The sequence below is a fragment of the Elephas maximus genome, chromosome 4, assembly GCF_024166365.1.
Source record: "Elephas maximus indicus isolate mEleMax1 chromosome 4, mEleMax1 primary haplotype, whole genome shotgun sequence".
Classification (NCBI taxonomy): domain Eukaryota; kingdom Metazoa; phylum Chordata; class Mammalia; order Proboscidea; family Elephantidae; genus Elephas; species Elephas maximus.
In genome coordinates this window covers 160,884,900-160,898,976 of record NC_064822.1, presented here as the reverse complement: position 1 = coordinate 160,898,976, position 14,077 = coordinate 160,884,900, and the positions used below count along the sequence as shown (strand labels likewise).

The following is a 14,077-nucleotide window of genomic DNA, read 5'->3' as shown; positions in this document are numbered from 1 at the left end:
GACTATAGAATCTACAAGATAGCAGCAAGGAGAATAGAGTATTATTACAATATCCAGGCCAAAGATTATGACAGCTTGCTCCAGAGTTATAGCAGTGGAGGTAGTGAGAAGTGGTTGGATTATACACGCATTGTCAATGTAGAGCCAAAGAGGTTTCCTGACATGGAATGTGGGCAGTGAAGATACAGACAGTAAAGTAAGACTCCAAAGTTTTTGGCCAGGGCAACTGCAAGGATAGAAATGCCATTTGCTGAAATGTGAAAAACAACAGAGCAGATTTGAATAAATTTGAGTTTGGTTTTCCACATGTTAAGTTTAGAAGTCTATTCAATGTCCAAGTGGAGATGCTGAGTAAGCAGTTAGATATGGGGCTGCAGTAAAGGAGAGAAATCTCGGTTGGAAATGAAATTTGGGAATTGTCATCATGTAGATGGTATTTAAAACCATGAGCCTAGATGAAATCACTAAGGGAATGAGAATATAAAGGCATAAGGACAAATAACTGAGTCCTGGGACACTCCAAAGAGGTAGGTGGAAGAACTCAGCAAAGGAGACTGAGACGGAACAAGAGAGGGAGGAAGAAAACCAAAAGTGTGTGGTTTTCTTGCAAGGCAAGGGAAAAATGTATTTCTGGGAAGGGGGAGAGATCAATTGTGTCAATGCACCCAAAGAAAACTGAGAATTGACCACTGTGTTTAACAACAGTTAACCACTACGCCAGTGATGTAGTGGTTAAGAGCTACAGCAGTTTGAATCTACCAGGTACTCCTTGGAAACCCTATGGGGAAGTTCTACTCTGTCCTATAGCATCACCGTGAGTCAGAATCGGCTTGATGGCAACGGGTTTTGGTATTTTTGAGATGGGAGAAATAACTACATGTTTGGAAAATAACGATGTAGAAAAGAGAGGGAGAATTACAGAGTCTTTGAGTAGATGAAAAAAGATGCAACCTCATTCACAAATGAAAGAAATCAAGACACAGAAAAATTGACTTACCAAAGATCACACAACTAATAAGTGGTAGTTTCTAGATTTGAATCCAAGTCTTTCAGTGCTATGTTCAGCATTCTTTCCACTATATCACAACGGAGGAACCCTTGGTGTCATCCACTACAACAGGCTTAGCAATGGTCATCAATTTCTGTCTAATGACATTGTTTCAGAGCACACCTAACTTAATAGGCAATTCATTTCAACATCTTGAGTGTTTGTCTAAATGCATGTCAGGCACCGGGCTGGTGGGAATTGTGGAAGGGAAAATATAAAAGTGAATGCCATAGTACTTTCTCTGAAGAAACAAAAAAATCTAGTGAAGCTTAAACAAATAACTGAGAGATGACAAAATGAAACATGTGTACTGTTGGACGGCTCTAATGATCAAAGTATTTCCTTAAACTGAGGCACACTCTGTCTATAGGCAACATCCCCCGAACTGCTTCTAATCTATTCGTTAGGGAATGTGGACGAGTCATAAAGTCCTTTCACACTGATAGAAATTTATTCCAACTGTGGTCCTGGAATAAACAATAGATCACAGCCGCACAAGCATACATAGGATAAAAAGTCAATTCACCAATGTGAATTTATTTCATGTCTTTATTTTTCAGCTGCTTCTTTTGTACTATGAACAGTAACTCACTCGTACTTATGGTATTAAACTCAGGGGTGGGACTATTGTAGGTTTAATTCCAGAAAATACTCAAAATTCTTCAAGTCTGTTGAGAAATGTGTTAAATATTTCAGAAGAATAATGCTTTCCAAGTATAAAAACATGAATTCTATGCATAGCAAAGTATACTATGTATGTGAGTATCAAATATTTCTTGAGATTATTGTGATGCTTTGTCAATTCTTTTTATTAAAATAGAAATGTGGTCCATTTAAAAGTCCTTTGGACTTACAGGGAACAGAATTTGTGGTCCTGGTATCTTTTTTCCTTCCACTTAACAGTGAGGACATTTGCATGGAAACAAAGCCTTCTCTTCCACCTGTTGTTGTTGTTAGGTGCCCTCCAGTCTCTTCCACCTAGATTATCTTTTTTAGGAAACCAAATCTCCAATGTATTAAATCTGCAGTAACTACCTGTGATGATAACTATAGAAGAATTAATATTTTGATGAAGAAGAGTAGGCAAATATAAGAAAGGCAAGATCTATTTGCTCTGCCTAGAATTCTCACATCCACTATTTTTAACAAACTCCTAAACAGTCTTTTTTTTCCTAAACAGTCTTTAAGAGACTTTTCAAATGTTGACTTCTTGTGAAGTCTTCCCTGACCCTCTTCAACTTAGCCATCCTCACCCCCACCTCACATACTCTATAGCACTTTGTACACACCTCTGTTGTGATACATCAAATTTATTCATCTACCCTCCCAAGTGGGAGAACTTCCTGAGCAGATGGGGGTTCCCAGTGTACCACACAGTGCCTGGAACATGGACCAAAAAACCACAAACCCTTTGCCATCAAGTTGATTCCGACTCATATAGACCCTATAAAAAGGACAGAGTAAAACTGCCAATATAGGGTTTCCAAGGAGCACCTGGTGGATTCAAACTGCCAACCTTTGGGTTAGCAGCTGTAGCTCTTAACCACTACACCACCAGAGATATGGAAGGTGTTCAATAAACGTTGATGGCATGAAGGAAGGAAGGAATGAGTCCATGAATTAATGCAGTTAAATGGAAAAGCAAAAAAGAACTAAGGCTTAGAAATAAAAAAGAACAATGAATTTTCAATAGCCAAGTGGTTCCCTTATTTAGTCATACCACTACATTTTATAAAGGATGACACTTATTTAAATGACTTGTCTAACTTAGTTACTGTCAGAACCAGGGCTAGAACAATTGATCTTTTAGTATTTACCAAACCCCTGATCTTTTCATCATTATAATACTGATCACACAGTATTGTCAGTCTTCTCCATCACGTTGAGCTCCTTGAATGCAAGTAACAAAGTCGTATCTGTCTCTACCATCCCTTGATTATAATGATGTAGGTAATGAATATAGTCCATGGTGCCACAGAAATAATCTCAAATTCAGATATGTGGACTTGCAGTCCCCGCCTTTAACAACACCTTTCTGTATTAATTTCCAGATTGCCGAAGAGACTTGAGTGAGAACTGGTGCAGTGAAGTATGCCTAAGCCTTAGAGTTAAATCCCAGCTCTAAAATTTACTTCATGACCTTAGGTATATTATTTTAATCTTCCTGAGCTCAGTTACCTCTTCTATAAGAGGGGAGGGTTAATAATGCCTACCTACTACTAGAATGTTGTAAGTGCTTAATAAATTGTAGTTATTATTTTATTGTAGTTAATATTAATTAATGCTATAAAGTAGAAGGGCCCTGGTGGTGCAGTGGTTAACGTTTGGCTGCTAATCAGGAGATTGGCAGTTTGAATCTACCAGCCACTCCTCGGAAAACCTTTGGCGGGGGTGGGCAGCTCTACTCTGTCCTACAGAGTCTCTATGAGTTGGAGTCAACTCAACAGCAATGGGATAAAGTAGAAGTTGAGCATTTTTCCAACTCCTCTCTGCATATTCAAATCTTACCTGTCCTTTAAGCTACACTTTCAGGCAGACTTCTCCCACAAATTCTCAGGTAATTGTCTTTTCTTGACTTCACATGACATTGACTGGATCATACATACCCTTTAGCACTGGGTAACAAATTCTATCTTGAACTGTTCTATAATTGTTTATTATGTGCTTATCTCACTTTTCTCATCAGATTATAAGCTTTTTGACCATGTAACAGGGTGAAAATTGAATTGGTATAGAGAGATTAACCCACTGCCATTGACTCGATTCCGACTCATAGTGACCCTATAGGACAGAGTAGAACTGCCCCATAGAGTTTCCAAGGAGCACCTGGCAGATGTGAACTGCTGACCGTTTGGTTAGCAGCCATAGAACTTAACCACTATGCCACCAGGGTTTCATAGAGAGACTAGAAGCAGGGAAACCAGAATAGAGCTGAATTAGAATAGCTCTGATAAGAGATGATGGCAATGACAACTGGAGCACTGGAAGTGGAAAGAGGAGAGATGGATTTGAGATACACCTTAGGAAAAGAATTGGCAAAATTTGGCCACAATTAAATGTGACAGATAAGGGAGCAAAAAATCAAAGAAGGTATCTAAAATAAATGGTTATCTATCTAGATGATGATGATAATATCCAAAATAGAGAATAAAAGAAAAGGAGATTGGGGACTAAGGGTAGGTGTGGGGTGAAGGGAAGAGAAGGACAAAAGATATTTTTGACAAGTAAGCACAAGTAGACATTAAAGAGAGAGGGAACAAGATCTAAGATGTGGATTCTTACAGATGTTTCCTTAGGAAACAAAGCCACTTCTGACTCTCCAGCTACAGAAGACACAAAAGAGACAGGGAGGGGTGAATGCTGAGAAAGTAGTTTGTTCAATGTGGCCAGGAAGCAGAAACAGGCCCAGAGGGTAAATGTTACAAGGAAGCAAATTTTGGTTTGCCCTGTGGAAGAACTTTCTAAATAATACCTCCTTCTCCCCCTTCATCCCTTCAGTCAGCAAGTACTGGTGTCAATATAGGCTGTAAATTAACTAGTAACACCATTTGTCCACCTTTTATGTGTATGTGTGTATGCGCGCATGCACGCATGTGGTCTTTTTATTTCACTTTTTTAGTCACTTTTTTTTTCATTGTGCTTTAGATGGTTTACAGAACAAACCAGTTTCTTACCAGTTAGTACACACATTGTTCTATGACATTGGTTAACAGCCCCACAACAAGTCAACACTCTCCCTTTTCAACCCTGGGTTCCCTATTACCAGCTTTCCTGTTCTCCTGCCATCCAGTCCCTGCCCCAGGGCTAGTGCGTCCCTTCAGTCTTGTTCCATGGACCTGTTCAATCTTTGCTTGAAGGGTGAACTTCAGGAGTGCCCTCATTACTGAGCTGAAAGGTGTCCAGGGGCCATACACTCAGGGCTTCTCCAGTCTCTGTCAGGCCACCAAGTCTGGGCTTTCTTTCTGAGTTAGAATTTTGTTCTACATTTTTCTCCAGCTCTGTCTGGGACCCTCTACTGTGATCCCTTGTCAGAGCAGTCAGTGGTGGCAGCTGGGAACCATAGCGTTGTTCTGGACTCAGTCTGGTGGAGGCCGTGGTAGATGTGGTCCATTAGTCCTTTGGATTAATCTTTCCCTTGTATCTTTAGTTTTCCTCATTCTTCCTTGCTCCCAAAAGGGTGAGACCAGTGGAGTATCCTAGATGGCTACTCACAGGCTTTTAAGACCCCAGATGCCAAAATAGAATGTAGAATATATTGTTTATAAACAATGTTATGCCAATTGAGCTAGGTATTCCCAGAGATCATGGTCCCCACAGCCCTCAGCCCAGCAATTCAGCCCCTCAGGGAGTTTGCATGTGTCTATGGAGCTACCATGTCCTTGCTTTGTACAGGTTGTACTGGCTTCCCCAGTATTGTATACTGTATTACCCTTCACCAAAGTTTCCACTTATCTACTGTCTATTAAGTATTTTTCTATCCCCACCCCTCCCCTCCCTCATAACCATCAAAAATTGTTTCTTTTTGTATGTAAACCTTTTCATGAGTATTTACAGTAGTGGTCTCATACAATATTTGTCCTTTTGTGACTGGCTTATTTCACTCAGCATAATGGCCTCCAGATTCATCCATGTTATGAGATGCTTCACAAATTCATCGTTGTTCTTTATCATTGCATAATATTCCTTTGTGTGTATATACCACAGTTTATTTATCCATTCATCTGCTGATGGGCATCTAGGTTGTTTCCATCTTTTTGCTGGTGTGAACAATGCTGCAAGGAACATGGGTATGCATATGTCTGTCCGTGCGATGACTCTTATTTCTCTAGGATATATTCCTAGAAGTGGGATTGCTGGATCATATGGTATTTCTATTCTAGCTTTGTAAGGAAGTGCCATATCATTTTCTAAAATGGTTGTATCATCTTGCATTCCCACCAGTGGTGCCTAAGAGTTCCGATCTCCCTTCAGCCTCTCCAACATCTGTTATTTCCTGTTTTATTGATTCCTGCCAGTAATGCCAGGGTGAGATGTTATCTCATTGTGGTTTTGATTTGCATTTCTCTAATGGGTAGCGATCCTGAGCATTTCCTCATATATCTGTTGGCCACTTGAATGTCTTCTTCGGTGAAGTGTCTGTTCATTTCCTTTGCCCATTTTTTAATTGAATTATTTGTCTTTTTGTTGAAAAGGTGTTGGGTTTTCTTGTAGATTTTAGAGATTAGACCTTGTCTGATTTGTAATGGCCAGTTTTTTTTTTCCCAGTCTATAGGTTCTCTTTTTACTCTTTTGGTGAAGTCTTTTGATGAGCATAAGTGTTTAATTTTTAGAAGATCCTAGTTATCTAGCTTATCCTCTGGAGCCTGTATATTGTTGGTTGTAGTTTGTATCCTGTTAATGCCATGTATTAGGGCCTCTAGTGTTGATCCCATTTGTCTACCTTTTGAACTTAAAATTTACTTTGAATTCATGCAGTATTTCATAGTTTCCAAAAGCTTTCACATAATTTTCACAACAATCTTGTAAATCTGCAGAGTCAGTTTTGTAATTCCCATTTTCAGATAAAGAAATTAAGAGGCATGAACGTTAAATTCCAGAGTCCACAAGAAAATTTCTAAAGCTAATAGAGGAATTAAGCAAAGTTGCAGGGTACAAAGTCGATAAACAAAAATCAGTTGTGTTTCTATATATTAGCAAGGAGAAATCTGAAAGGGGAGTTAGGGAAACAATTCCATTTATAATGGCACCTAAGAGAATAAAATACCTAGGAATAAATCTAGCCAGGGGTGTGAAGAACTTATACAATAAAAAGTACAAAACACTGCTGGAAGAGATTAAAGAAGAATTAAATAAATGGAAAGATGTTCATGGATTGGAAGACTTAATACCATTAAAATGTCGATACTACCCAAAGTGATCCCAATCAAAATTCCAACGGCCTTCTTTACAGAAATAGAAAAACCAATCCTCAGCTTTATGTGGAATGGTAAGAGGCCCCAAATAGCTAAAACAATGTTGAAAGAACAAAGTAGGAGGACTAACACTTTCTGATTTTAAAATATTCTATATAGCTACAGTAATCAAAACAGCCCGACACTGGTATAACACCAGACACAAAGGCCAATAGAATAGAACTGAGAGTCCAGAAACAAACCCACACATCTATGGTCAATTGATTTTTGACAAGGGTGCTAAGTTCATTTGATGGTGAAAGAAGAGTCTCTTCAATAAATGGTGGCTGGGAAAATTGGATTTCTACATGCAGAAAAATTAAACAGGATCCATGCCTTACACCATCCACAAAAACAAATTCAAAATGGATTAAGGACCTAAATGTGCAAACTCTACTTTGAGGAGGCAGCTCTTCCCCAGTCGTATTTCGAGTGCCTTCCAACCTGAGGGGCTCATCTTCTGGCACTATATCAGACAATGTTCCACAGCTATTCATAAAGATTTTACTGGCTAATTCTTTTCAGAAGTAGACTACCAGGCCCTTCTTCCTAGTCTGTCATACTCTGGATGCTCAGCTGAAACCTGTCCACCACTGGTGACCCTGCTGGTATCTGAATACCAGTGGCATTTTGCAAACAGCAAAAGATAAAATAAATGAATGAAACCTCATAAAAATTAAAAACTTTTGTTCATCAAAAGACTTTACCAAAAAAGTGAAAAGACAAGCTACTGACTAGGAGAATATCTTCGGAAAGCATATATCTGACAAGAACCTAATAACCAAAATATATATAAAACTTTGACAACTTAACAACAAAAAGGCAACACAATCATAACATGGGCAAAGGACTTGAATAGACATTTCACTAAAGAGGGCATACAAATGACCACCAAACATGAAAAGATGCTCACCATCATTAGCCATCAGAGATACAAATCAAAACCACAATGAAATACCATTTCACTCCCACTAGCATGGCTAAGATTAAAAATAAAAAAACAGAAAACAGATGTTGGCGAGGATGTGGGGAAATTGGAACCCTTATCCATTGCTGTTAGGAACGCAAAGTAATACAGCCATTGTGAAAAACACTGTGGCAGTTCCTCAAAAAACTAAAAATAGAACTACCAAATGACCCAGAAATTCTACTCCTAAGTATATACCTAAAAGACTTGAACAGAGACTTGTACACCAATGTTCATTGCAGTACTATCCACAATAGCCAAAAGGTGGAAACAACCTAAATGTCCATCAACAGATGAATGGTAAACAAAATTCCATTCATACAGTGGAATACTACTCAGCCAGTAGGAGATATGGAGTCTCAATACATGCTACAGTATGGGGATGGAGCTTGAAGACATTATGCCAGGTGAAATAAGTCAATCACAAAAGGACAAATATTATATGACCTCACTTATATAAAAGACAGGAGCCCTAGTGGCACAGTGGTTAAGAGCTCAGGCTGCTAACCAAAAGGTTGGCAGTTCAAATCCACCAGCCATTCCTTGGAAACTCTGTGGGGCAGTTCTACTCTGTCCTATAGGGTCTCTATAAATCGGAATCAACTCGATGGCAATGGGTATATAAAAAGACAACAAAAGGCAAATGTATAGAGGCCAAAGATTATTATTAGTTGTTACCAGGGGTAGGAGGGAGGTGGAAGGGGGGGGGTTAACAGGGATGGTAATATCATTGATTAATGGTAGATTGCACTGATTATTATTGCAATTCCTATCAATAAGTATAGCTGTAAAAAGTTGAACTGGCAAAAGTTGTGTGGTAGATATACTTAAAATGACAAAAAAGAGTAGCTGCTAAGTCTGCTTATGTACAACCAAACACCTCATAGGATTTTGTTTCTTGGTTTGGAGTTTTAGGGTCATGATGTCATGGGATATCCCAGTTAATTGGCCTAATAACATGTTTAGTGCTTCTGTTCTACCGCCTAGTTCGTTGCGTAGTACCTGGGGTCTTAAAAGCTTGCAAGCAACCACCCAAATCACAATCGTTCTCTATTCACCTGGAGCAACAGAGGAAGAAAGACAGTCAGGAATAAGATGAGGATATAGAATGTGTAGGTAATTGCTTCCATGAAGAACTGCCTCCTTTGCCGTGAGTCCACAACTGGATGGTGCCTGGCTATCATTACTGAACATTTTGATCAAAGATTCTATAGAAGAATCCTGACCGAAAGGGGAAAAATATAGAACAGAATTTTAAATTCTAGACTTTCTGGAGCCATGGAGGGTAGATGAACCCCTGAAACTACTGCCCTGAGATAATCTTTAAACCTTAAACCAAAAATACCTCCTGAAGTCATCTTAAAACCAAACAATAGTTTAGCTTAACTAGAAAAAAGTCTGCCTTGAGCATTATGCTCTTTTAAGAACTATCTATATGGGATCAAACTGACAACAGCAACTCGAAAGATTAGATAGGAACTTTAGAGGCAATGAGTTTATATTAATGAGGGAGGAAAAACTCAGAAAAGGAGAGTGAGAATGGTTGCACAACTGAAGAATGTAATCAGTGTCACTAAACTGTACATGTAAAAACTGTTGAATTGGTGTATGTTTTGCTGTGTATATTTTCAACAACAAAATAAATAAAATTTAGAAAAAAAGAAAACCCTATGGAGCACAGTTCCACTCTGACACACATGAGGTCGCCACAAGTTGGAATCAACTCAATGACAACCAGTATTAAAAAAAAAAGGCATGAACATTAAGATGTTTAAGTTTACAGAGCTAGTAAATAGCAGAGCCAATATGCATATCCAATCTTTTGAAATATCTTTATTTTCTCTTCTTTCTGTCCTGTCACTCCTCCTCTCCTCACTCTGCTAGCAATAAACTCTGATTTTCCCACTTCAGTTAGCACTCTCTGATAAAGAAGGCACAAATAGTAACATACCAGCTATGCCATGAAGAATTCGGTATTCCCATCACTCAGAAAAAGTGGACTGAAATTCGAGCCTGTAAAAGTAACTATGGACTCAGATCTAAATCATCTCAGATTGCATTATATGCACATATTTAACAAAGTAGCAAATGGAATCAACTATAGTGAATCTGTATAATGTATTAAGCCCCTACTCTGTGTAATACAACTATCAACATGCCAAGTTATTCTTGAAATCTTTAAAAAAACATGAAAAAAGAAAACATGCCACATTCTAACTTAACATGTTTAATTATAAGTTAATTTTTGCACAAATGATAATTTGTAGATATAATCCTAAATGCATCTGTGTAACCTTAAAGAGCACTTAGTGTAAGAATAAGTTATAAATATATCTTTGAAATAAGTAGGAATTCTGACCCTAACCAATCAGTTGCTGTCTTAGGCTGGGTTCTCTAAATAAGCAAAACTAGCAAATTGTATAAATATATATAGAGATACTTGTATCAAAGAAATGGCTCATGCAATTGTTGAGGCTGGAATGTCCCAAGTCCATGGATTAGGATAGAGGCTTCTCTTGATTCATATAGGGGCAGGGGCTGGTGAACCCAAGATTGGCAGGTCAGAAAGTAGGACTCTTGCTCATAGGCTGTGAATATTGAAGAATCCCAAGATCGGCAGGCAAGACCACAAGGCTTCTCCTGATTCACGTAGCTGCAGGGGCTGGCGAATCAAAGACCGGCAGGTCAGAGAGCAGGGCTCTGCTCACAGTCTGTGAAGATCAACGAATCCCAAGATCAGCAGATAAGCTGATAGCTCAAGTCCCAAAAACCGGAAGTGAGACAAACAGGAGGCAGCTGCAGGATCCAGAGCAAGCAAAAAGCCTGAAAGTCTGCTTATATTCAGATGCAGGCCACACCTGCAAGGAAACTCCCTTTCAACTAATTGGCTGCTCACAGTAGATCCCATCATGGGAGTGATCACATATAAACACTGAGAATCATGGCCCAGCCAAGTTGACACACAATCTTAACCAACATATTTGCTTATTATTGATAGCAAGCTATAAGCTATAGAGAAGGATAATTGTATTCCAGGATATTCAAATGAAATCAAATGACTTGAGCACCAAAGTTCTTTCGAGAGACAGACTGGTAAACAAATTCCTTCTCCTTTATCAACAGCTACCATTTATATCACCATGTCCTAGATACACTGCATGTACTGTCTCACTGAATTCTCACTACAACCCTGCTAGACAGGTATAGAACCTACGCCACAACTGAGAAAACTGAGGCTCAAAGAAATTAAATACATAACTTGCACTACCTAATGCAAAAACTTGGAAACCCTGGTGGCGTAGTGGCTAAGTGCTACAGCTGCTAACCAAAGGGTTGGCAGTTTGAATCCACCAGGTGCTCCTTGGAAACTCTATGGGGCAGTTCTACTCTGTCCTATAGCGTCGCTATGAGTGGGAATCGACAGCACTGGGTTTTTTGGTTTAATGCAAAAACTTGCACTATGAATGATGGCAGAATTGAGATTACCTCAAAATTTCCCACTGCCCATACCTTACACCACATATAAAAATCAACTCAAAATGAATCAAGGACCTAAATACGAGAACTAAAACCGTAAAACTCTTAGAACAAAACATAGGGGTAATGCTTTGGGACCTAGTTTTTAACAATAGATTCTTAATGAGGATACCAAATGTACAAGGAGCAAAAGGCCAAGAAGATAAATTGACTTTACCAAAATTTAAAACTTCTTTTGTGCAACAAAGGGCTTTATCAACAAAGTGAAGGGACAACCTACAGGTTAGGATAAAATTTGGGGAACTATATGTCTTTCAAGGGTTTAATATCTAGAATATATAAAGAATTCCTACAACTCAATCAAAAAATGAGTAAAGGAATTGAATAAACATTTCACAAGAGAGGATATACAAATGGCCAATTAGCACATGAAAAGATACTTGACATCTGGTTAAATGCACTAACCAGTGCCATCGAGTCAATTCTGACTCGTGGCAACCCCATGTGTATCAGAGTAGAACTGTGCTCCATAAGGTTTTCAATGGATGATGATTCAGAAGTAGATTGCCCAGCCTTTCTTTCCTGGGTGAACTTGAACCTGCAACCTTTCAGTTAGCAGTCAAGTGTGTTAACTGTTTGCACCACCCAGGGATTCCCATTAAGTCATTACCCATTCATGTGGAGTCGGACTCTGACTCATAGCAACCCTATAAAACAAAAACCAAACCCAGTGCCGTCGAGCCAATTCCAACTCATAGCCACCCTATAGGACAGAGTAGAACTGCCCCATAGAGTTTCCAAGGAGCACCTGGCGGATTCAAACTGCCGACACTTTGGTTAGCAGCTGTAGCACTTAACCACTACACCACCAGGGTTTCCAACAGACAGAGGAGAACTGCTCCATAGGGATTTCAAGGAGCAGCTGGTGGGTTTGAATTGCAGAGCTTTCGGTTAGCAGCCCAGTGCTAAACCATTGCGCCACCACAGCTTCTCCATTAGTCATTAAAAACCTGTGGTCGTCACGTCGATTCCAACTGCAGACCTTTTGGTTAGCAGCTGAGCTCTTAACCACTGCCCCACCAGGACTCCCATTAATCATTAGGGAGATGCAAATCAAAACCACCATGAGATCATACTTCACCTCCATGCAAATGGCTATTATTAAAAAAAAAATAGGTGCTTGTCAGGATGTGGAGAAATTGAAACCGTCATCCACTGCTGATGAGAATGAAAATGGTAGTCACTGTAGAAAACAGTTTGACAGTTCCTCAAAAAGTTAAAAATAGAACCACCATATGACCCAACAATCCCAACCCTAGGTATACACCCAAAATAAGCGAAAGCAGGAACACAAGCAGAAACTTGTATGCCAGTGATCTAGATGGCATCTTCTTCTAATATATGGCTGTTTTGTCTGCATTGAAAAGCCATTTTGTAGTGTAGTGTACCCGTCTGTAGTATAGTGTACCATTTTGTAGTGTAGTGTACCCGTCTGTAGTGTAGTGTACCATTTTGTAGTGTAGTGTACCCGTTTGTAGTGTAGTGTACCCGCTTGTAGTGTAGTGTACCAGTTTGTAGTGTAGTGTACCAGTTTGTAGTGTAGTGTACCATTTTGTAGTGTAGTGTACCAGTTTGTAGTGTAGTGTACCAGTTTGTAGTGTAGTGTACCATTTTGTAGTGTAGTGTACCAGTTTGTAGTGTAGTGTACCATTTTGTAGTGTAGTGTACCAGTTTGTAGTGTAGCCACCTTCACCAACTATCTTAGCCAGATCAACTTGCTGCAGCTTCTACAGCAGCACTTGCTGCTTCACCTTGCACTTTCATGTAATGGAGAAGTCAAGGCCTGGCTTCAAAGCTTCAAAGGGCAGGCTGACTCTCTTGTTAGGCGTTAATGCAGCTGGTAACTTTAAACTGAAAACAATGCTCGTTTACCACTCTGAAAATCCTAGGACCCTTAAGAATTATGCTAAATCTACTCTGCCTGTGCTCTATAAATGGAACAACAAAGCCTGGATGACAGCACATCTGTTTACAACATGGTTTATTGAATATTTTAAGGTAGCTGTTGAGATTTATTGCTCAGAAAAAAAGATTCTTTTCAAAATATTACTGCTCATTGTCAATGCACCTGGACACCCAAGAGCTCTGATGGAGATTTACAAGGAGATTAATGTTGTTTTTCTTGCCTGCTAACACAACATCCATTCTGCAGCCTATGGGTCAAGGAGTAATTTTGACTTTCAAGTCTTATTATTTAAGAAATATATTTTGTAAGGCTACAGCTGCCATAGTGATTCCTCTGATGGATCTGGGCAAAGTAAATTGAAAACCTTCTGGAAAGGATTCACCATTTTAGATGCCACTAAGAACATTCATGATTCGTGGGAGGAGGTCAAAATATCAACATTAACAGGAGTTTGGAAGAAGTTGATTCCAACCCTCATGGATGACTTTGAGAGATTCAAGGCTTCAGGGAAGAAATAACTGCAGACGTGGTAGAAATAGCAAGAGAGCTAGAATTAGAAGCGGAGCCTGAAGATGTGACTGAATTGCTACAATCTCAGGATAAAATGTTAACGGATGAGGAGTTGCTTCTCATGGATGAGCAAAGAAAGTGGTTTTTTGAGATGGAAT

The 14,077-nt window shown here is 39.2% G+C and overlaps 1 long non-coding RNA gene across 9 annotated transcripts in view; it reads right to left on the bottom strand.

Annotated features, from left to right (window-relative positions):
- LOC126075894 (uncharacterized) overlaps positions 1 to 14,077 on the bottom strand; it is a 197,029-nt gene that overhangs the window by 168,298 nt on the left and 14,654 nt on the right. The window lies entirely within an intron of this gene.